The sequence below is a fragment of the Aquarana catesbeiana genome, linkage group LG11, assembly GCF_042186555.1.
Source record: "Aquarana catesbeiana isolate 2022-GZ linkage group LG11, ASM4218655v1, whole genome shotgun sequence".
Taxonomy (NCBI): domain Eukaryota; kingdom Metazoa; phylum Chordata; class Amphibia; order Anura; family Ranidae; genus Aquarana; species Aquarana catesbeiana.
The window spans coordinates 211578110-211601723 of NC_133334.1; the positions used below are offsets into that span (position 1 = coordinate 211578110).

The 23614-nt window shown below is 43.0% G+C and overlaps 1 protein-coding gene across 7 annotated transcripts in view; it reads left to right on the forward strand.

The window, feature by feature from the left end:
• Nucleotides 1-23614, forward strand: part of MUS81 (MUS81 structure-specific endonuclease subunit) — a 293609-nt gene that overhangs the window by 1274 nt on the left and 268721 nt on the right. The window contains exon 1 of one of the 7 annotated variants that reach the window (XM_073605256.1): nucleotides 22829-22866. The exons of 5 other annotated variants lie outside the window; for them this stretch is intronic. The gene's annotated coding sequence lies outside the window, so the exon portion shown is untranslated. Of the gene's footprint in view, nucleotides 1-22828; nucleotides 22867-23286; nucleotides 23316-23614 lie in introns of those variants that run through there. One more of the 7 variants, XM_073605257.1, reaches the window with a different exon arrangement.

The window sequence follows — 23614 nt, forward strand, 5'->3', positions numbered from 1 at the left end:
AATACAGGAGATGGTCAGAGACTGCAGAGATAGTAGAAAAGATAGTCAGGGACCATGGACATGGTTAGAAACTGAGGGCATGATAGAAGAGATGGTCAGAGATTATGGACATGATACAAGAGATGGTCAGAGACTGAGGACATGATACAAGAAATGGTCAAAGACTGAGGACATGATACAGGAGATGGCCAGAGACTGAGGACATGATAAAGAGATGGTCAGAGACTGAGGACATGATACAAGAGATGGCCAGAGACTGAGGACATAATACAAGAGATGGTCAAAGACTGAGGTCATGATACAGGAGATGGTCAGAGACTGAGGACATGATACAGGAGATGGTCAGAGACTGAGGACATGATACAAGAGATGGTCAGAGACTAACGACATGATACAAGAGATGGTCAGAAACTGAGGACATGATACAAGAGATGGTCAGAGACTGAGGGCATAATACAGGAGATGGTCAGAGACTGAGGACATGATACAAGAGATGGTCAGAGACTGAGGGCATAATACAGGAGATGGTCAGAGACTGAGGACATGATACAAGAGATGGTCAGAGACTAACGACATGATACAAGAGATGGTCAGAAACTGAGGACATGATACAAGAGATGGTCAGAGACTGAGGACATGATACAAGAGATGGTCAGAGACTAACGACATGATACAAGAGATGGTCAGAAACTGAGGACATGATACAAGAGATGGTCAGAGACTGAGGACATGATACAAGAGATGGTCAGAGACTGAGGGCATGATACAAGAGATGGTCAGGGACTGTGAGCATGCTATAGTAGGTGTTGGAGAGTGGGGATATGACTCAGGAAAAAGTCATAAGCTGGAGACAAATTGCATGCGAGTGCCAGAAATCACTGCTATAACAGGGCAATAGGGAAACACAGATCAGTGGCTTGAAGGGCCACACAAAAAGTGTTTAACAGCCAGAGGTTGGGCACCAGGGCCATACATACTAATTATGTGTAATGGTGTGTATCCCATTACCTGCAGGGGGCTGCTTCTGCTAAAAATCCTCCCCGGCACACCTTACAGGAATAGAAAGATGGAGTTCTGCTATAAATCACATTCTGTGAATAGGCAGAGGGGATTCTGTCATGCAAATTATCCACTTCCATTGACAGAACACAGTGCAGTGTGGAACAGTAATGGTATGAATTCTGTGAATGACAGAGAGGATAGGAGGAGACAGGCAAGGGGCGCAACTTTTCTCAGTAGAAGTAACTGCTATCAACCTTTACAGCACCGAAAAACAGCCGCTTAGGACAGTATCTGGTGGCTCTGAGGTGGTGTTTTTTGGCAGAAACAGTCCCCCTATAAATATCAGGATACACAAGATTGCACATAACCAATGTGTTTGGTGCTCTATCCCCCCCCCCCCCCCCCAAAAAAAATGACTAAACTTGCTTTAAATGCAAGCAATGTAAGCACCTAAATTTGCCTTGGTGTCAGCCTCATACAGTGGCACTATTCAAATAGCGAAACATGGTTGGCTGTTTAAAGAACATGTATACATTTTTTTAAACAAATGAACAGTTTTTTAGGAGGGTACAGTGAATGTCTGTATGAGCTTGAGGGAATGAAAGTGATTTGGGAACACTGGTATTATCAGTCTGTGTTTACTATCTGCATCTTTTATGGGAACATGGCTTGCTATGGAGGTCAGTGTTGCTGTTTGTAAACTGAGAGACCACTTAAAGTGGTTGTAAACCTTTCCATATACCCAGTGAAGTGACTATCCCCAGGTGATACACATAGGTAAAACAAACCCTCCTACATAAGTTGCCCCTTTTTTTCTTCAGTCTTCTCTATTCTACATCAGTTCAAAGTGCTAAATTATAATGCTTGTCTGAGAGTTTAGAAAAAAGGGGACGGAGAGATGAAAGTACACTCTGCCAAGGTCAGTGAGGAGAGCTCTGAGAGCTCACACGAACAGAGCTAATTATCAATTAATTGGGGATCCCTGGAGGATTAGTGTGCCGCTCAGGCTCGTGTGCTGGTTCAGGGAGCAATGTAGATGGTAAATGCATCTGCTGCAGCGGGAGTGGAGCTTGTCCTGGCTCCTGTGACCACTGGAGAGATGGGGGAAGGGATCCCTGATGCTGCACATCCACACGAGTAGTACAACAGTAGGAAGGACGACTTCGGCCTAGGTTCCCGCCAGGTCACGCAACCAATGCGTTTCGCTCTGCCCCCCGAGCATAGTCATTGTCAGCTGGAGATCCCTCCTCTGTCACCATTTTTTTCTTGGTGTCATAAAAACTTGTCAGAAGTGACTCATGCTGATAGCAGAGGAAGGAAGCAGCAGACAGAATTGACACTTAGTGCTTTTAATTGAGACAAGTACCCACTATGGAGGGATATATGCTTTGTTCATATTTCATGTCTGAGGTTTACAACCACTTACAATGATCGTAAACCTAGACTTTTAAAAAAAAATAACAAACATGTTATACTTATTTAAATATTTTTTTATTCAAATTTTAAGAAAGAAAACATATAAACATATACAAATTAATTGGTTAGTTTGTACAAGTGTAACAGCAGGTACATCGGGTAATCAGAGTGGGTAGCCGCTATGATACATACATGTTATACTTACCCACTCTGTGCAATGGTCTTTGCACAGACCAGCTACGATCCTCCTCTTCTATGGCCCCCCAACGATGTTCCTGGCTCCTCTCCCCTGCCGAGTGCACCCCAAAGCAAGCTTCTTGGCGCATAATTGCCATCTTTGGCAGAATAGTATGTTGTCAAGTGTTTATGTACATTTGCAAATCTATCTATTCTTGACAAAATCACCTTGACACTTGTTTCACTTGATGATTGGGTTCCTTTTAGGAAGTACAAAACAACCTGCATTCACGTCTGTGGTGTGTACAAGCTGCAATGCTCATTTAGTGTGAAGTGGCATGGAATGTATCCCAGTATTTTCTGAGAGGTGCTAAAGTCAAACTCCAGTTAACACATTTTAAGCAGTTATAGCACATGTTTTTTCCATTTGGGATAAAGGTTTTACATAAATGAATAAAAACAGATCATTGTAAGCAATTCTGTCAGTGTTAAATGGTTTGTACCAACCCTGTAACTGCCACTTTTTGCTGAACAGCTTGTTCTCTTAAAAGAAGTTAAAAAATATCAGACTTACTGTCTGGATCACCAGGCGAAAATAAACAGAGAAAGCCCAAAAAACAAAACTAGTACAGCCACCATATCTAAGGATTGGTAAGCTGCAGTATATGCCATTTTTGTTTTGGGGTTTGAAGTATAAATAACAGGAAAAAACTTTTTAGTTTCGGATTAAGTGGAGAGCAATTTGAACACCTATCAGGTATTTATTGCCATCTGTGTCCCCGTTGGGGAGATTTTACTCCCTCTATTAGTCCTGCTTACCGTTCTCACCAGGAGTGCACCTTTGTAAATTTAGTGAGAGGTCCACTTTAAGAAGACAGCTGTTCTCTTTTCTGCTTGTTCATTCGTTTACTATGATAATGTAACCTTATGGAACTTGATAGCTCAGTTTTGCTTACATTGTGATCATGTTGTAAGAAAAGATCTGTTTTTTTTTTTCTCTATAGTCAATCTTCTAGAAGTGAAAGGATACCTGCAAGTTGTGTGCATTATTTTTCAAGCTGTTGGTGTGCTTACACTTTATGCATGAAATCCTTTGTGTATTTCCTAATATGGTCTGAGCAGAGTTCTCCTTCTAATCTGACCTTTCATTATTTCGTAACTGTTTGCAATATAGGAAGTAAAGCAAAGCAGCCTGTATACAAATATCAAACAGTAATCAACTTTCCGCAACTTAACGTCATGTGCCACTGAACACTGTTCAGTTCAGTTAGCACAAGATATGGATTTTTTGATCGACGTATATTTTAGTGTGGATTATCACAGGTATTAGGAGCATTTTTACTGATAGCATTCGTGTTTTCTTTCTTGGATGAGCCCTGCAACATTCTACTGAATCTAAGATATAGATTATTATTACTAGATCGCTCGCTGAATATGTAACACTCTAATGTGAAATTATACACTAGTTCACACAGTTAGGTGAACCCTTTTTTTTTTTTAGTTATCTAGTGCAAAAAATATTCTTTGATTGCATTAATTGGAGGTAATTGGTTACTGTTGTTAACAAATGACAGTACTAGTGTTCTGTATGGGCATTCCCTTGTCTGAACAGTGATTATTTTAGTCTAATGCCGCATACACACAATCGTTATTTCCGTCAGAAAAAACTTGGATGGTTTTTCTGACGGAATTCCGCTCAAGCTTGCCTTGCATACACACGGGCACACAAAAGTTCTCTGAACTTTCGACCGTCAAGGAACGCTGTGACGTACAACACTACGACGAGCCAAGTAAATGAAGTTCAATGCTTTCGAGCATGCGTCAAATTGTTTCCAAGCATGCATCGTTTTTTGCGCGTCCGAATTGCATACAGACGATCGCATTTTCGGATAGGAAATTTTCCCGACCGAAAAATAGAGAACATGCTCTCAATCTTTTGCTGGCTGGAATTCCGCCAGCAAAAGACCGATAGAGCATACACATGGTCGCATTTTCCGACAAAAGGCTCTCATTGGAGTTTTGCTGGTGGCATTTCCGATCGTGTGTACGCAGCATGAGTCTATGTAGCCAAAAGAGATGGGCTCGGGTGTGTTTGGGTTCCTAGTCCCAACCCACCTGCCCGATCCTGTCAGGAAGCCATCACTGTGCACTGCTAATCACAGGCAGTGAGACATTTCCCGGTCTGTGCAGCTGCAGACTGGAAAATGTCTCACGGCCTGTGATTAGCGGTGTGCAGTGTTGACTTCCTGGCGGGAACAGGCAGGTGGGTTGGGACAAGGAACCCTGAACTTGCCCAAGCCCATCTCTATTAGCCAACTGCTATCATGAGAAAGTTATGTACAATGCTGGCTAAGCTTTACTGTGCAGGACATCACTTCCAGAAGTAGCATGCAGCGAAAGAGCTGTGATGTGTGATTAAAAGAATTGTTATACAGCGGGTAAAATAAGTATTGAACACAAAATTTTCACCACATGTTGATAACAACCCATGCAATTCATACATACAAAGAAACCAAAACAAATAAGTTCAGAAATTAAGTTATGTGTATAAAATGGAATGACACATGGAAAAAGTACTGAACGCATGAAGAAAGGGAGGTGCAAAAAGGCATGGAAAGCCAAGACATCAGCTGAATTCTATCAGTAATTAGAAAGCAATCCTGCCCCTTGTCAGTGCAAATTAATATCAGATGGTTCAGTCTCAAATGATGGTCTATAAAAAGGTGTCTCATTACCAAGGTGTCACACAGGAAACATCTCATGATAGGTAAAAGCAAAGAGCTCTCTCAAGACCTTCACAACCATATTGTTGCAAAACATACTGATGGCATTGGGTACAGAAGGATTTCTAAACTTCTGAATGTTCCAGTGAGCACTGTTGGGGCCATAATCCAGAAGTGGAAAGAACATTTATTCACCATAATCCAGCCACGACAAGGTGCTCTTCGCAAGAATTCTGACAGAGGAGTGAAAAGAATTATCAGAAGAGTTAGTCCAAGAGCCAAGAACCACTTGTGGAGAGCTTCAGAAAGACATGGAATTAGCAAAAAAAAAACAATAAGTAATGCACTCAACCGCCATGGTCTGTATGCACGCTCACCACTCCATTGCTGAAAAAAAAGCATGTTGAAACTCGTTTAAAGTTTGCTGCACAACATCTAGACAAGCCTGTGAAATACTGGGAAAATATAGTGTGGTCAGATGAGACAAAAATTGAACTTGTTGGATGCCATAATACACACCATGTTTGGAGGTCAAATGGCACTGCACATCACCCCAAAAACACTCCCATACCAACAGTGAAACTTCATATCATTGAAGGAAGGATGAATGGAAAAATATACCAAGACATTCTTGATAAAAATCTGCTGCCATCTACCAGGATGATTAAGCTAAAATGAGGGTGGACATTTCAGCAAGACAATGATTCCAAACACAAAGCCAAGGAAACTCTCAATTGGTTTCAAAGAAAGAAAATAAAACTGCTAGGATGGCCCAGCCAATCACCTGACTTGAATTCAATAGAAAATCAATGGAAAGAACTAAAGATCAGAGTTCATAGAAGAGGCCCATGGAACCTTCAGGATTTGAAGACTGTTGGTGTGGAAAAAGGGTCAAAATCACACCTGAGCAATGTATGTGACTAGTGTGTATGTGAGTATGTATGGATTGCATGGGCTGTTACTGACATGTGGCGAAGATTTCAGGTCAGTAGTGCCTTTAGAAATAAATTAGCTAGAAAAATGGTGATGTGTTCAATACTTCTTTTACCTGCTGTACATGGAGATGTTGCCAATATTGTATAGAGTAAGGGAGAGTTATAACCATTGTCAGTTTTTTTTCTTTTGCTATCTATGTTCCATTTGGAAGATTTCCCTTCACTTCCTGTTCCACAACCAAAACAGGATGTGAGAAGAAATCCTTTTAAAGTCAGAGAATCCCTGGTTGTCACCAAGGTCACCCAAACCTGTACCTATTGGATGATTTCTCCACTGTTACTGTTCTGTTGACAACCCAAAATTTGTGATTTTCTTTTACTTTCGATGATCATGTTAAACAGGAAAAATAGGGAGAGTGAGTTTCCCCAATGGGGTCATAAACAGCAATTAAAACCTGACAGATGTTCTAATCCCTCTTCACTCTATCCAAAACAAACAAAAATTAAGTTTTGCATTTAGTCATACTGTAAGTGTGTCATTGCTTGGAGAGTCCCTCACCAAGTACTTGGTGGACAGCCTTAAGCTGGTCCCTAAGGGCCCTTTCACACTGGGGCGGGGGGCGGCGTTGGCGGTAAAGCGTCGATTGGGGTTGTCCTGATACCACTTTTTTAGGACCGAGTACAAGTACCGATACTTTTTTTGAAATACTCGCCGATACCGATACTTTTTTTTCAATGTCACGTGACAGTGTTTTTTTTTTTTTTTAAACAATGCTTTCTTTTTTTTCTTTTTTTTTTAGGGGGGGAGGGGGTGAATGGTGTCTGTGTGTTTTTTTTTTATTTACATTATTATTATTTATTACAATAATATTTTTTTTTATTATTTATTGCAATATGTGTTTTTTTTTTTTTTTAATCAGCCCTGTTGGGGGGCTTTGGTGAGATATCAGGGGTCTTAACAGACCTCTGATATCTCCCCCTTGAGACAGAGAAAGAGACAGAGGATAGAGATTCCCCAGTCCCTTTCTCTGCAGCCTCAGCTGCACTGAGAATGAATGGAGAGAAGACAGCGGCTCCTCTCCATTCATAAACTGACACATCGTAATCACAGGAGATTACAATGTTTCATTATGTGAATGGACAGAGTCAGCTGACTCTGTCCATACAGAAAGGAAGGAGGACATGGAGAGAGAGGGACAGCACAACGGAGAGGGACAGCAGAACGGAGGGGGACAGCAGAACGGAGGGGGACAGAGGAAGAGATGGGGACAGCGGAACGGCGGGACAGAGGAACGGAGGGGGACAGCGGAACGAAGAGGGACAGAGGAACGGAGGGGGACAGCGGAGGTGGACAGCGGAACGAAGAGGGGCAGCGGAATGAAGAGGGACAGCGGAGGGGGACAGCGGAACGAAGGGGGCATGGAGGATGCGGTGACAGGCAGCAGTGATCGCGTGTGGGGGAGTTACAAGCACCGATCACCGCTGTATGTCACTAAAGCAGCTGAAAGCCGCGGGGGGAGAAGCTTGTAACTCCCCCAGGCGCCGATCACTGCTGACTGTCCAGGTATCGGGGGAAGCATCGGGAGCATTTGCCTGAGTACAAGTTCTTGTGCAAATGCTCGGTATCGGGACAACCCTACCGTCGATATTTGGCCGCTAGAAGGGCAGTTTTACCCCCCCCGCCAGCGGCCGAGAAAGGGTTAAAAACCACCGCAAAGCACCTCTGCAGAGGCGCTTTGCTGGCGGTATAGCCGCGCTGTCCCATTGATTTCAATGGGCAGGAGCGATGAGGGAGCGGTATACACTCCGCTCCCTCACCGCTCCGAAGATGCTGCTAGCAGGACTTTTTTTCCCGTCCTGCTAGCGCACCACTCCAGTGTGAAAGCCCTCGGGGCTTTCACACTTGAGACAAAGCAGCAGCACTTTCGGGTCGGTTTGCAGGCGCTATTATTAGCGCAATAGCACCTGCAAACCGCCCCAGTGTGAAAGGGCCCTAAGAAGTGGGTCCACCTGTCTTCGGCCTAGATGTACCAATGCGTACCCTGCCCCTGTCAGGAGCCCTGTGCCCTGAGGGGGTGGCAGGGTTATGGGGCCTTTCTCTTCAGAGGTTTGACCATTTCTGTATCTTTGTGCACTTTATTGTGTGCTGTGATTTCATGGTTCACTTTTTTGTTCACTGAGGTGAGGTCCGACAAAGCACCGCACCACAATGCAACATAGCGAAGGTTTGCTATCAGATTTTAATTGTGCATTTGGATTAAAATATATGGAGGTTAAAAAGGAGAATCGCATACTAAGCTGTAATGTACACTCATTTTTCAACAAGCATTTCCACTACCTAAAATATTTATTGAAGGCACATAATCGTTAAAACATGCGATACAAGTATAATACTTATTATTACAGAAATACAAATTAGCCACATTATGAAAAATGACTATTACATTTATTGCATTTTAAAGAAAGTCACCCCATCCTGGGATTTTTGATTAGCTTGGGGCCATGTATGGCTGAGAACAGGAAATGTCCACACATGGAAAATAATCGTTTTACACAGAAGGCAATTCAAGAGTATAATAAGACTCTATTTCATTATGTAGTCATAACATGAAAAAAATAATCATTCACTACCAGGAAGTTTGGGGTTTCTTCCTCTTTCTCTTCACAGTAAATGATAATTTCAAGGTATGCCACAAGTGTGCCTTACAAAGCACTATACCATTTTTGTTCAGTAGGATTTGGCATGTTGATCTATTGTATGACACCAGGCTTTATTAGATGACTGTGTTTCTGACTAATGTTTCATAAACTTATGGTGACAAAGCAGGGAAGGATTGGTTTTTATAGCAGCTTCTATCCTGATCCACTTTTGTTCTGTTAACATAGAAATCATGCCTGTAATATTATGGTCAAGTGCTTTGTATGGTATAGAATATTTGATATTGTTATAGTGTCAGAATGTCTTCTGAAGCTCTGATTAATGTATCCAAGTATCTATGTAGCATGAACTAATCGGTAGTGTAAAACATTTAAAAACAAAGATATCATTCAAATCTGGTTTTGTGCAGTAGCACTTGTACTGGGCGAGCAAAAGAAGCAGGTGCTTTATTCTGCAGTTGCTGGAGGGAGGAGATTGTGTGCTGCATGATCTTGTGTAGCAGGCAGCAAAATCTGTTAGATTGTAAAAGGCTTCTTTTTTTCTGATTCCTGCTATGTATTTGCCTGAGCAGAGAGAGCGAAACCAAGGTTTGCCCTATATGTCCTAATATGGCCATGTAAGCTGCAGAGGCGTTCCTTCTGCTTCATCAGAGCCGGCAGAGGGAGGGGGCGAAAAGGCGTCTGAGACTTCCTTTTTTGGAAACACTAAACCTTCCCAGCCTTGATGTGAAGGCAGAGCATAGAAGACATCCCATGACATTTAGCAAGATGTGGGAGGTGGGAGTTGATGCTACCCTGAAAGTGGTGTGTGCCATTGTTCTGTACCTTGACACAATTGTTTCAGTGTTGCAAAACCCCCATAAAGACTGTACCATGTTTATTGTAGATCACAGTAGTCTACACTGTGATGGCAAGCTGTATCTTGCAGGGAAAATACACTTTATTTTTTGTTTATAGTCATTTTTTATTAAGCAATACAATTTGATGTTAGTTATATGGTGATATATTGCTAATTTGTATAAATTCTGTGTGTTCTCAGTTTAAGTTGCTTTGTTAGTGTCATTATGACAATGAACGTGAGTGATAATCTCTGTTTAAACTGACATATGAAACGTTTTTTTTTTTGTCCCTTCTGTTGTGATAATAGTGCAAGGTTTATATGTGTGTTTATATATGTGTGTGTGTGTGTGCACGTACACACACACTATAGGCACACAAATTATAATGAGAAAATTCAGCAGCAATAGGATATGCTTTATTATAGGGATTATACCTAAATAAGGGAATTTACTATTAGTGGAGATATAGATTATGATGAAGTGGATTTTATGAAGCCGAATTAACATCTTCAGGGAAAAAAAACAACCTTGCTTTACCCTACTAGTATTTTATTAGATTTGTTTGCCTTTTTCCTAACAAATTATTTTTAGACTCTATGAAAAATAAAATAACCAAAGAAAACACGTTTGTGTTCAGCAGTATTTTGGGTATTCTAGCTCTCCAGTATGTTGAGAAAAGAATCTTCTTAGGAGTGTCGATTTCTTTTCTTTGCAGTAGGCTGGACTTGTGCCCTTTGCCCCTTTAGTCTTGCACATACCTGCACTGTGACACAGGGCCTCAGGTAGGGTGTGTATGGCCAGGCTTAGAACAGAGATAGCGTTGGGCGTGTTTTGGAATGTAACTTTTTTTTTTTTTTTAACCACTTCAGCCCCAGGAGGAAGGATTTACCCCCTTCCTGACCAGAGCACTTTTTACAATTTGGCACTGCGTCGCTTTAACTGCTAATTGCGCAGTCATGCAATGCTGTACCCAAACGAAATTTGCGTCCTTTTCTTCCCACAAATAGAGCTTTCTTTTGATGGTATTTGATCACCTCTGCCGTTTTTTTTAAAAAAACGAAAATTTTGAAAAAAAATAGGGTACATTTTCTGGAATTTACACAGCTTTTAGTTTATGACTGCCTATGTCATTTCTTGAGGTGCTAAAATGGCAGGGCAGTACAAACCCCCCCAAATGACCCCATTTTGGAAAGTAGACACCCCAAGCTATTTGCTGAGAGGCATGTTGAGTCCATGGAATATTTTATATTTTGACACAAGTTGCGGGAAAGTGACAAATTTTTTTTTTTTTTGCACAAAGTTGTCACTAAATGATATATTGCTCACACAGGCCATGGGCATATGTGGGATTGCACTACAAAATACATTTAGCTGCTTCTCCTGAGTATGGGGATACCACATGTGTGAGACTTTTTGGGAGCCTAGCTGCGTACGGGACCCCGAAAACCAATCACCGCCTTCAGGATTTCTAAGGGTGTAAATTTTTGATTTCCCTCTTCAGTGCCTATCACAGTTTCAGAGGCCATGGAATGCCCAGGTGGCACAAACCCCCCCCAAATGACCCCATTTTGGAAAGTAGACACCCCAAGCTATTTGCTGGGAGGCATGGTGAGTATTTTGCAGCTCTCATTTGTTTTTGAAAAGGAAGAAAGACAAGAAAAAGCATTTTTTTTTCTTTTTTCAATTTTCAAAACTTTGTGGCAAAAAGTGAGGTCTGCAAAATACTCACTATACCTCTCAGCAAATAGCTTGGGGTGTTTACTTTCCAAAATAGGGTAATTTGGGGGGTTTTGTGCCACCTGGGCATTCCATGGCCTCCGAAACTGTGATAGGCAGTGAAGAGTGAAATCAAAAATTTACGCCCTTAGAAAGCCTGAAGGCGGTGCTTGGTTTTCAGGGTCCCGTACGCGGCTAGGCTCCCAAAAAGTCTCACACATGTGGTATCCCCGTACTCAGGAGAAGCAACAGAATGTATTTTGGGGTGTAATTTCACATATTCCCATGGCATGTTTGAGCAATATATCATTTAGTGACAACTTTGTGCAAAAAAAAAAAATGTGTCTCTTTCCCGCAACTTGTGTCACAATATAAAATATTCCATGGACTCAACATGCCTCTCAGAAAATAGCTTGGGGTGTCTACTTTCCAAAATGGGGTCATTTGGGGGGGTTTTGAACTGTCCTGGCATTTTATGCACAACATTTAGAAGCTTATGTCACACATCACCCACTTTTCTAACCACTTGAAGACAAAGCCCTTTCTGACACTTTTTGTTTACATGAAAATATTATTTTTTTTTGCAAGAAAATTACTTTGAACCCCCAAACATTATATATTTTTTTTAAAGCAAATGCCCTACAGATTAAAATGGTGGGTGTTTCATTTTTTTTTTTTCACACAGTATTTGCGCAGCAATTTTTCAAACGCATTTTTTGGGGAAAAAAACACACTTTTTTAAATTTTAATGCACTAAAACACACTATATTGCCCAAATGTTTGATGAAATAAAAAAGATGATCTTAGGCCGAGTACATGGATACCAAACATGACATGCTTTAAAATTGCGCACAAACGTGCAGTGGCAACAAAATAAATACATTTTTAAAAGCCTTTAAAAGCCTTTACAGGTTACCACTTTAGATTTACAGAGGAGGTCTACTGCTAAAATTACTGCCCTCGATCTGACCTTCGCGGTGACACCTCACATGCATGGTGCAATTGCTGTTTACATTTGACGCCAGACCGACGCTTGCGTTCGCCTTAGCGCGAGAGCAGGGGGGATAGGGGTGCTTTTCTTTTTTTTTCTTTATTATTTTTTTGCTTTTGTATCTTATTTTTAAACTGTTCCTTTCATTTTTTTTTTTTTTTTTAGTCATTTTTATTGTTATCTCAGGGAATGTAAATATCCCCTATGATAGCAATAGGTAGTGACAGGTACTCTTTTTTGAAAAAATTGGGGTCTATTAGACCCTAAATCTCTCCTCTGCCCTCAAAGCATCTGACCACACCAAGATCGGTGTGATAAAATGCTTTCCCAATGGCGCTGTTTACATCCGGCGAAATCTAAATCACGAAATGCTCGTAGCTTCCAGTTTCCTAGGCCATAGAGATGTTTGGAGCCACTCTGGTCTCTGATCAGCTCTATGGTCAGCTGGCTGAATCACCGGCTGCATTCTCAGGTTCCCTGTTGAGACAGGAGAGCCAGAGAAAAACACGGAGGAGGGGGGGGGGGCAGTCCATCCCACTGCTTGTAAAAGCAGTCTAGAGGCTAATTAGCCGCTAGGATTTCTTTCACATGAAAGCCGACCGCTGGCTGAAAAGAATGATACCAAGATGATACCTAAACCTATAGGCATCATTTTGATATAACCACTCAAAGTCGTGAATGGCGTACCTGAAGACAAAAAAATGGTTAGCAATAAAACACAGTAAACGGTAAAGTATAAGAAATTGCATACCTGAAAAGCAAACATGATAAAACATAATAACAATAAAACATTGCAGAATAGAATACAGTAAAAAAGAGCAGAACAATAGAGAGAGAATAGAGAGAGAGAGAACAATAAAACGACAACTATTTTTTTTTAATTTTATATATTTTTTTTTTTTACACTTTTTTTTGTAACTAACTTTTATAACTGTAACCGGTTCCAGGTTCGGGTCTCTCAAAATGCGATGGCATCTTGGGAGACCCTGTGAAAGTGTGCCTAGTCTGTGCAATGCTGTACGCTACGCTAATACTCAACTAGTGAATGGTAGCGTTCAAAACATTCACCAAATGCAAAGACCAGGATTGTCAGGACAGGAGGGACAATAATAGCGTGTGTCACGCCTATATCCGCGCTTGCTGCAGACGCAACATCTTTTTGGGGGGGGGGTTCGTTGGGTAGGGGTACTCGGGAGGACATAAAGAAAATGCCTCTCATGCAGCCGACTGCATTTGGTTGGGGATGTGAATGGGGGAAGTACGGGCGCTGCAGAAGTGGTGGGTTCCCAATTAGGATTGGCGAATGCAGCAGGAAGGGCACTATGGGCACGACGGGCCTGTGTTTGTCTTCTTCTTGGTGGCAGCGGGACACTACTTGTGCTTGCCACCTCACCAGCTTGACTCGCCACGTCACCAAGTGTTACTGCAGTGCTGGTTTGACTATGACCGGGGTGTACTAGGCCGTTGATGCTTGCCAGTTCACCAAAACGCTACCAAAAAAACTGTTAGCGATCGCAGGGATCAGGCCTGACTCTGCGAACGCTGCAGTTATGTGTGTTTAGTGTTTTGTAAGTGACAGCGATCGATCGATACTGCACTCGGGTGGGCTGGGCTGGGCCGGGCGGAGGGGCAAAACGCAGGTGTTAGCAGGCATCTGGGCTGATTCCACTAACACTGCGTTTTTGGGAACCCTAAACTGCTGGGGACGCTAGTATAGATCTGATCGGATCAGATATTGATCCGTTCAGATACTATACCACTAAGGGAGGCGTATGCTGCGTGCGTGGGTGTTAGCGGTACTGGCGCTAATCTGACGCTGCCTGGGGCAACGCATATCACCGCGGGGCGATCAGGGGGCTAAACCTTTATTAGGTAATAAATGGCGGGTGCCCTGACACTATAAAAAATAAACGAACTAACCAGCGTCACCCGCAACGGTTATACGGTGATCAGTGGTGAAAGGGTTAACTAGGGGGCAATCAAGGGGTTAAAACCTTTATTCGGTAGTATATGGGGGTCCCTGATGCTATAAAACGCTGACGGCGAACCTAAATATTTACCTCCCTAACTAGCGTCACCAACGCTCCCAGTCAGAAGCCGACCGCCTCGGGCACCGGGGGGGTCCGATCGGTCCCCCCGCCCGCGGAAGGCAGATCACGTACAGGTACGTGATTCTGCCTGCCCGTGCCATTCTGCCGACGTACATCGTCGTGAGGCGGTCGGCAAGTGGTTAAAGGTGTTTATTTATTTATTTCCTGGAATGTAACATTAGCTACTAAAGCCCAAAGCATTATAATTCAATTTATGTCTAAATTGAATATATTTCTTCTCATCAAATGACATATACAGACCTTGACAATTAGGCTCCATGCACACTGGACGTTAAAGTAACTTTATAAAAACGGCAGTAGCTTTGCAGTGAGTCTTTCAACGTTTTTTAACGTTTTTGCAATAGCGTTTATTAGCGTTTTTCCGCGTTTTTTTTTTTTTTTTTTCCAATGGCTCAAAAACGTTAAACGCTGGTGAGCCACATTTTTGAGCATTTATTGACAGAAAAACTACTCCTGAACGCGATTTTAAGGCGTTCAGAAAACAGCCCATAAACTCTACTGCTGATAAACCTCCAAAAACGTCCGTGTGTGCATGGACACATAGGTAACACAGAGGGGAGTTTATGGGCTGTTAAAAAAATGCCCAAACTCCCAAAAACGGACGTTTATGAGCTTCAGTGTGCATGGAGCTTAAGCAAGCTGTGGGGTCTGGATACGTGTCCTTCAAAATAAAGAAATGCTGCTGTTAGTGACACATTCTAAGACTTTTCCCAAGGCATAGGCAGCACTTGTCTTGGTTTACTGAAACTGCAGTGTCATCTTCAGAAGTCTCTATGCTATGCTATGCTATGCATACTAGTTCATTATGCCCTTGTCTTGCAGGTTTTTTGTTTTTATTTTTTCCTGGGTTTACAACCACTTTAAGATCGGGAGAGGAGTAGAATTGCAATTTCTATTCTTAATGATTAATCTTGCAGCTCTACTGTGTATATATATTATTATTATTTATTATCATACAGGATTTATATAGCGCCAACAGTTTGTGCAGAGCTTTACAATATGAGGGCAGATAGTACAGTTACAATACAATTCAATACAGGAGGAATCAGAGGGCCCTACTCCTTAGAGCTTACAATCTAGAAGGGAGGGTCAAGTGAAACAAAAGGTAATAACTGTGGAGGAGTGAACTGATGGAGAAAATAAAAATACAGTTGTTAGGTGTGGGTAGGGTAGGCTTCTCTGAAGAGGAGGGTTTTCAGGGATCGTCTAAAAGCTAATAGAGTAGGAGATAATCGGACAGATTGGGATAAGGAGTTCCATAAGATTGGAGAGGCTCTGGAAAAGTCCTGGAGGCAAGCATGGGAGGAAGTGACGAGGGAACTACAGAGCAGAAGGTCTTGAGAGGAACAAAGAACGATTAGGTTGGTATTTTGAGACTAGGCTAATGGTGTTGCTGTGGGCTACATTGTGGATGACTTTGTAAGTTGTTAGTATTTTGAATTTAATTTGTTGGGTGAGCGGAGACACAGACACAGAGCGATTGGTAAGGTGGATTAGTATGGCAGCTAATCTATGTAGAGGTAAGCCAATGAGAAGGGAGTAGTCGAGGCGAGAGATGACCAGGGAGTGAGTTAAGAACTTTGTTGTGTCATTTTATATACCGTATTTATCGGCGTATAACACACGCCGGCGTATAACACGCACCCAAGTTAAGGAGGGAATTTTAAGGAAAAAAACTTTTAGGAGTAAAGTTTAAGGAAGAAAAACTTACATTAAAATGCCCATCAATGCAGCGTTATCAGTGTCCATCTGCAGCCTTGTCAGTGTCAGTGCAGCCTTGCCCCAGTGTCCATTGCAGCCTTGTCAGTGCAGCCTTGTCAGTGCAGCTTTGCCCCAGTGCAGAATTGTCAGTGCAGCCTTGCCCCAGTGTCCATTGCAGCCTTGTCAGTGCAGCCTTGTCAGTGCAGCCATGTCAGTGCAGCCATGTCATTGCAGCCTTGTCAGTGCAGCAATGTCAGTGCAGCCATGTCAGTGCAGCTTTTCTCCAGTGCAGCCTTGCCCCAGTGCAGCTTTGCCCCCATGCAGCCTTGCCCCCATGCAGCCTTGCCCCAGTGCAGCCTTGCCCCCCCCGTGCAGCCTTGCCCCCGTGCAGCTTTGTGGGATCGCTGCGATCCCTGCCGTCATACACAGCCCTGTGTAAATTTAAATATGGCGCCGAGACTGCAGGGACTCGGCGGAGTGCTGATACACATAGCCGAGAGTCCTCGGGTTTTCTCGGCGCCGCTTACAGTCCCGCCCAGTTCCGCCCTATGGGCGGGACTGTAAGCAGCGCCGAGAAAACCCGAGGACTCTCGGCTATGTGTAGCTCCGCTCCGCCGAGTCCCTGCAGTCTCGGCGCCGTATTTGAATTTCCACACGGCTGTGTATGTCAGCGGCGATCGCGGCAATTGCCGCGATCGCTCCGATCACACACAATTGGGGGGGGATCGGCCTATAACACGCACCCCCGATTTTCCCCTGATTTTCAGGGGAAAAAAGTGCGTGTTATATGCCGATAAATACGGTATATATATATATATATATATATATATATATATATATATATATATATATATATAATATATATAATATATATATATGGGATTTAGGTGACTTTGAATGTGGCATGGTTGTTGGTGCCAGATGGGCTTGTCTGAGTATTTAAAAAAACTGCTGATCTGCTGGGATTTTCAAACACAACCATCACTAGGGTTCACAGAGAATGGTCCGAAAAAGAGAAAATATCCAAAGAGCGGAAGTTGTGTGGAGGTACAGTTTACACAGGCTTACCAAAATTGGACAATAGAAGATTTGAAAAATATTGTCTGATCTGATGAGTCTCGCTTTCAGCTGCGACATTCAGATGGTCGGGTCAGAATTCGGCATAAAAATAACACGAACGCATGGTTCCATCCTGCCTTGTATCAACGGTACAGGCTGGTAATGGTGTTATAATGATGTAGGGGATATTTTCTTGGCACGCTTTGCGCCTATTAATACCAATTAAGCATTGTTTAAACTCCACGCTCTACCTGAGTATTGTTGCTGACTATGTCCATCCCTTTATGGCTATAGTGTATCCATCTTCTGATGGCTACTTCCAGCAGGATAATGCACCATGTCACAAAGCTCTAATTACCTCACCACTGTATTCTTGAACATGACAATGAGTTCACTGCACTCCAATGGCCTCCACAGTCACTAGATCTCAATCCAATAGAGCACCTTTGGGATGTGGTGGAATTCGAGATTCGCATCATGGATGTGAGGTTGACAAATCTGCAGCAATTGTGTGATGCTATTATGTCAATATGGACCAAATCTCTGAGGAATGTTTTCAACACCTTTATATATACACAGCACTTTGAAAACGTTTTCATAGCCCTTAAAATTTACCACATTTTGTCATGTTACAACCAAAAACGTAAATGTATTTTATTGGGATTTTATGTGCTGGACCAACACAGAGTGGCACATAATTGTGAAGTGGAAGGAAAATGATAAAATGGTTTTCAACTTTTTTTACAAATTGCACTCCTGTGACCCATAGGAGAAGTACCGCCAGTCGAGCTTTGGCTATACTTCTCCTTTAATACAGTGAGGGTAATGCAGAGTGTATCTCCCTCTTTCCTACAAAGAAACATTCTTCTTTTATTAGTCCTGTACTTTCCTGTACGGTCAGCAGGCAGGATTGTATTACCTGACTACAGAGTTTTTCCTCAGTGCATAGTATGAGTCCGGAAACCTTTTGAGAGACCTAATCATTGGGAGATGTATCCACTTCCTAGCTGTTATCATGGCTAATTGTCCCAGGTCCTAGCACGTGGATTTTCCTCTTAGCTCTTATTGGGGAATAAAAATGCCCATTACAGAGATCCGAGAATCCTAGAATCATGTATTTAAAGTGGTATTACACCCAAAAGCAATTAATCTCAAAAACATTCCTGTAACCAGGAAATGCTAGAGGTCTCGTGTCTTCAATTTTTTTACAACTAGCAACTGCACATTTGTGCAATGTTGAAGGGGTCTGCATGGAGTGGGGAACAGCTGGACACCCTGTATCTGTCTGCCACCTTTACATCTGCTGGCTTTCCCCTCATCCACTCAAAGCACATCCCTCCAGGCAAGCTTACTGTCCCCCCCCCCCCCCAGAACAGCACAGCACATTCTCACCCCCCACCACCATCCCTAGATCACAGGGAATATCTACCAAGCAGACCACTGATTAGCAGGGTGGCTGGCAAGAATGTACAGGGAAGTCTTCTGTCCCAGACATCCCTTTGCAGCTCTCTGCACTGTTCATTTGACATATCACAAGACCTTGTCAGGGAGGTTTAGGACAGAAGACTTCCTGTAGCTGGTGGCTGTGTTAATCAGAAGTCTAAACGGGGCAGGGGGTGAGCACACCTGGCACTTCAGTGATGGAGGTGGGATCGCTTGAGGTGCTGAGAAATTGGAGAAGCTTGGAAGCTTGGAAACCTGGGAAATAGTGCATGGTTGGTCACTTCCCTGCTGTGCCAAGGAAATTCAGGAGGTGTCAGACAGAATTCCATCTTCACACTTCTTGTGGGACACTTCTTGTGGAAAATGTCTACAGCACATGTCTGTGCTGAAAAATTGTAGCTCTCCCTGCTAATAGGTGTCAGAAGAGCCACTGCCACTCTGCTAATAGCCTAGGAGGTAAGAGACAAGGAGTAGATAGTTGTCACACTTGTTTCCTGGTCATTACTAAAATGCTAGGTACACACGGGGGGGGGGGGGGGGGGGTTAATCTGTTCAACCCAGCGAGCTGAATGAAAAAAAATGAAGAGGTCGCCATACTAACGAAACAATGTTAGTGCACCGATCTCCTCCGCTGAGCTATTGTGTTCTGACAGGGGGACTGCCTCTACGCCAGAACACACTGATCAGTGATCACAGCCATTGGCTTGTAAATGCTAATTGGATGTCGGTCTTCCAGCATGCCCGTTAGATAAAAGCGGGTCATTACACTGACTTCTGTCGGACAGGCTGCTGCACACACGGGCCGAATGTTGGTCAGTTTTAGTTAAACCGTCCGATATTTGGCCCGTGTGTGCCAGCCTTAAGTAATATAAATAAAAAGGAATAAGATGTAACATTTTTCCATAGAGTCTAGGATTATGTTTTGGGCTAGCTCATGGGACTTTGCACATTTATTTTTAGGGCCCATTCACACTTGTGCATTCAGGCAACACTTGCATTAAAGCGGTAGAAAAACACCACAAAAAAAAAAAAAAGAAAAAAAATGGGGCCCCCTGCAGATTTAAAGAGGAGCTCCAGGCTCCTTCAGAAAAAATAAAAGTCAGCAGCTACAAATACTGTAGCTGCTGACTTAAAGTGATTGTAAAGCTTTGAGTTTTTTTTTTTTTTTTTTAAATAACAGACATGTCATACTTACCTCCACTGTGCAGTTCGTTTTGCACACAGTGGCCTCGATCATCATCTTCTGGGGTCCCCTGGCAGCCCTGGTAGCTCCTCCCCACATCGTATAACCCTCTAGGAGAATCGCTCTCCCGGGGGGGGGGGGGGGGGTGTTACCTTGCAGGCGTGCTCTTGAGTCCAGCAATTGCGTCCATGAATGCAGAATGCCGGACTCTGCCCCCCCCAGGCGCCGCGTCATTGAATTTGATTGACAGCAGCGGTAGCCAATGGCTGCGCTGCTATCAGTCTATCCAATCAAGAGCTGAGAACCCCGGGCAGAGGAAGAGCGTGTTTCCGCTGTGGGAAATTCTAGGGCTCAGGTAAGTAAAACAGGGGGGCTGGGGGGCTGGTCACTGCCAGGTGTTTTTTCACCTTGATGCATAGGATGCATTAAGGTGAAAAAACACAAGGGTTTACAACCCCTTTAATATTAGGACACTTACCTGTCCAGGAATCCAGTGGTGTCCTCACCCGAGCCGATTTTTCAATCGGCTATCTGGTGCTGCCACTGCCATCTCCACTAAGGGAAACCAGCAGTGAAGCCTTGCGGCTTCACATCCAGTTCCCTACTGCGCATGCGCGAAGCACACTGCACTGTGTGAATGGGCCATCTACCGTAGAAGGAGGAAGGGGGCAAACTTCTGGCTGAGTGGGAGACAGACAGAAGTGGGAGCGGATACCTGTCAAAACCAGGTACTCTGCTCCCCTCCAAAAGGTGCCAAATGGGGGAGGGGGGGAGGAGGAGGCAGACAAGCAGAGCTTTCCTTTTTGGGTTGAACTCTGCTTTAAAGGGGTTGTAAAGGCAGAAGGTTTTTTTATTTTAATGCATTCTATGCATTAAGATGAAAAACCTTTTGTGTACGGTAGCCCCCCTCAGCCCCCCTAGCACTTACCTCTGTCCACCAGTGTCTTAGCTGTCTGAGATTCTCCCTCCTGATTGGCTGAGACACAGCAGTGGCACCATTGGCTCCTGCTGCTGTCAATCAAAGTCAGCGAGCCAATTTAGGGGAGAGAGGGGGTGGGGCTCCGTGTCTGAATGGACACAGGGAGCTGTGACTCAGCTCAGGTGCCCCCATAGCAAGCTGCTTGCTGTGGGGGCACTCACAAGGAGGGAAGAGCCAGGATCACAGAAGAGGGACCCTAGAAGAGGAGGATCTGGGTTGCTCTGTGCAAAACCAATTGCACAAAGCAGGTAAGTATGACATGTTTATTATTTTGAAAAAAAATAGACTTTACAATCACTTTAAAGGGGTTTAAACCCTCGCCGTTTTTCACCTTAATGCATTCTATGCATTAAGATGAAAAACATTTTTTTAAATGCAGCAGCACCCTCGAGCCCCCTTATACTTACCTGAGCCCCAAAATTTACGTGATGGGAACGAGCACACCAGCTCCAGCTGGTGTCTGGTGTCCTGATTGGATAGAAAGGTAACCCCCTCAGGAGAGCGCTTTTCCTAGGGGGATATCTGATGTGGGGAGGAGCCGCCGGGGGACCCCAGAGTATGTTGTTCGGGGCCACTCTGTGCAAAACGAGCTGCACAGTGGACTAAGTATGATATGTTTGTTATTAAAAAAAAAACAAAAAAAAAACAAAGCAAACCCTTACAATCACTTTAAGTCATAATGTACTAGTATGCACCACATACTAGCACATAATGGCAGACTTGCCTGCACAAGGAGCTCTCCAGCACAGCGCTGTCACGGCTCGCTGGCACTTTCACCTTCATCCAGTCTTCCTCCTGGATTTGTTGGCTCCGGCTATATGAATGGCCGGGGCCACAATGACACCACTCCTGTGCACATGCGCGCCATTCCTGGCACAAAGTTCTGAAGGGAAGGCACAGGTATGTCGTCCCTTCAAAGTGCATGCGCCAGTGATGTCACCAGCTGCATCCCGTGTGAATATCTCCTAAACAGTGCAAATTTCGGAGATATTCACTGTACCTACGGGTAAGCCTTATTGTAGGCTTACCTGTAGGTACAAGGGAAAAAGTGGACTCTATTTCCACTTTAACACGTGTTACAACTAAGGATGAGCTCTGGCGTGTTTTGCACAGCCCACGTGCAGAGCCTGCCAGGAAGTCGGCACTGCGCTGCAATAATCACAAGCAGTGAGACATTGTCCCAATGCGTGGCTGCAGAGATCGGGAAATGTCTCACTGCCTGTGATTAGCGCTGTGTAGTGCCGACTTCCTGGCGGGCTCTGCGCGTGGGCTCTGCGAACACGCCGGAGCTCATCCTTAGTTAAAATAATGAATGCCAACACAACTGCTCTATGTGTGATGCGTTGCAGTGCCACACATGCAGTGCATTTTGAGACACTCAAATGCACTGTATAGTAGAGTGTAGCGCACCACAGTGCACAAACCTCATTTTAGTGTGCGGCATTGCTAAAAATGCAGCACACTATGTGCATTTTTCAATCTGTTGTGTTGTGTTGGAAGCCTATTCATAATAAATGAGCTGCACTAACCCAACATATATGTGTTAAAGCCCCGTAACAAATTGGTAAAGTGTGAATCAGCCTTTAAGACTTTATATAGTTTATGGTGTAGAAAAAAATGATTAAACATAACAATGATTTAATAAACTGGTTCTTAATACTATAACTTCACATATTGTTGGTAAAATCAGGCAATCAAGTTGAGGTATATTAAATGAGGCTTGAATTGTCAAGTCTGATGGAGGGTATTTGGGTGGCTGTGGTCTTTTATATATATTTTTTTGTTTTTAAATAGCATTTAAATATCCCATTACACGCCTTACAATTTTTTAAGTGGATGTTCTCAGTGAGTCTTTTCACAGGATGTATCAGGCAAGGAAATTGTTCCTGCATTTTTACTTGAGTCACATTTCCTGTAAGGGCAAAGAAAACAGGTGAGGAAATCAGTACTTTGTGCTGTCTTAATACTCTGCTGTCATTGTTGCTGAAGGAAACACTGGTGGCTAAAAAATTATCTGATCTGGTTTAAATCTTCATGTTAGTAATGTACCGGTATTTGTTTTTCAGATTTACTTTTTTTTTTTTTAATTCTTTATCACGGATTACAGAATGTTTTCAATTACTTTTTTTTTTTTTAATTCTTTATCACGGATTACAGAATGTTTTCAATTCACACATTTCTGAAGTATTTTCATTACTTGACACAAATTTAATATAATTTTTCTGTAGTCCCTAACAACCAAATTAAGCAGGGCTCTGAATGTATATCTGCGCATAAACATTACTCTGCGCTAGATGGCCTTCCACCCTAAAACAGTTTCTTCCTTTGCATGTTTTCAGGAATCTGCGGTGTTGACAGCTAATGTATGTGAAACATTTTCAGGTGATGAAATTGAAATTTCTTATCAGGGACCAATATTTTGTTTTTAAGCAATAGTTTAAAAAATAATCACCCCACTCCTATTTTTCTTTTCTTTTTCTTGTTTTTTCTTTATTTTCTTAATTTGCCATACATTTTAAATCCGGCAGTCTTCTTCTGTCACCATGTGACATCTCTGGGGCCTCTTCCTCTTCTCCTTGCATCAGTGGTCATCAGTACAGCAGATTATGATTTTGTTAAAAATGTGTAAAAATCAAATTTTGCTTTAATGGTGTTTCTTATCGTTTAAAATGTATCACTAT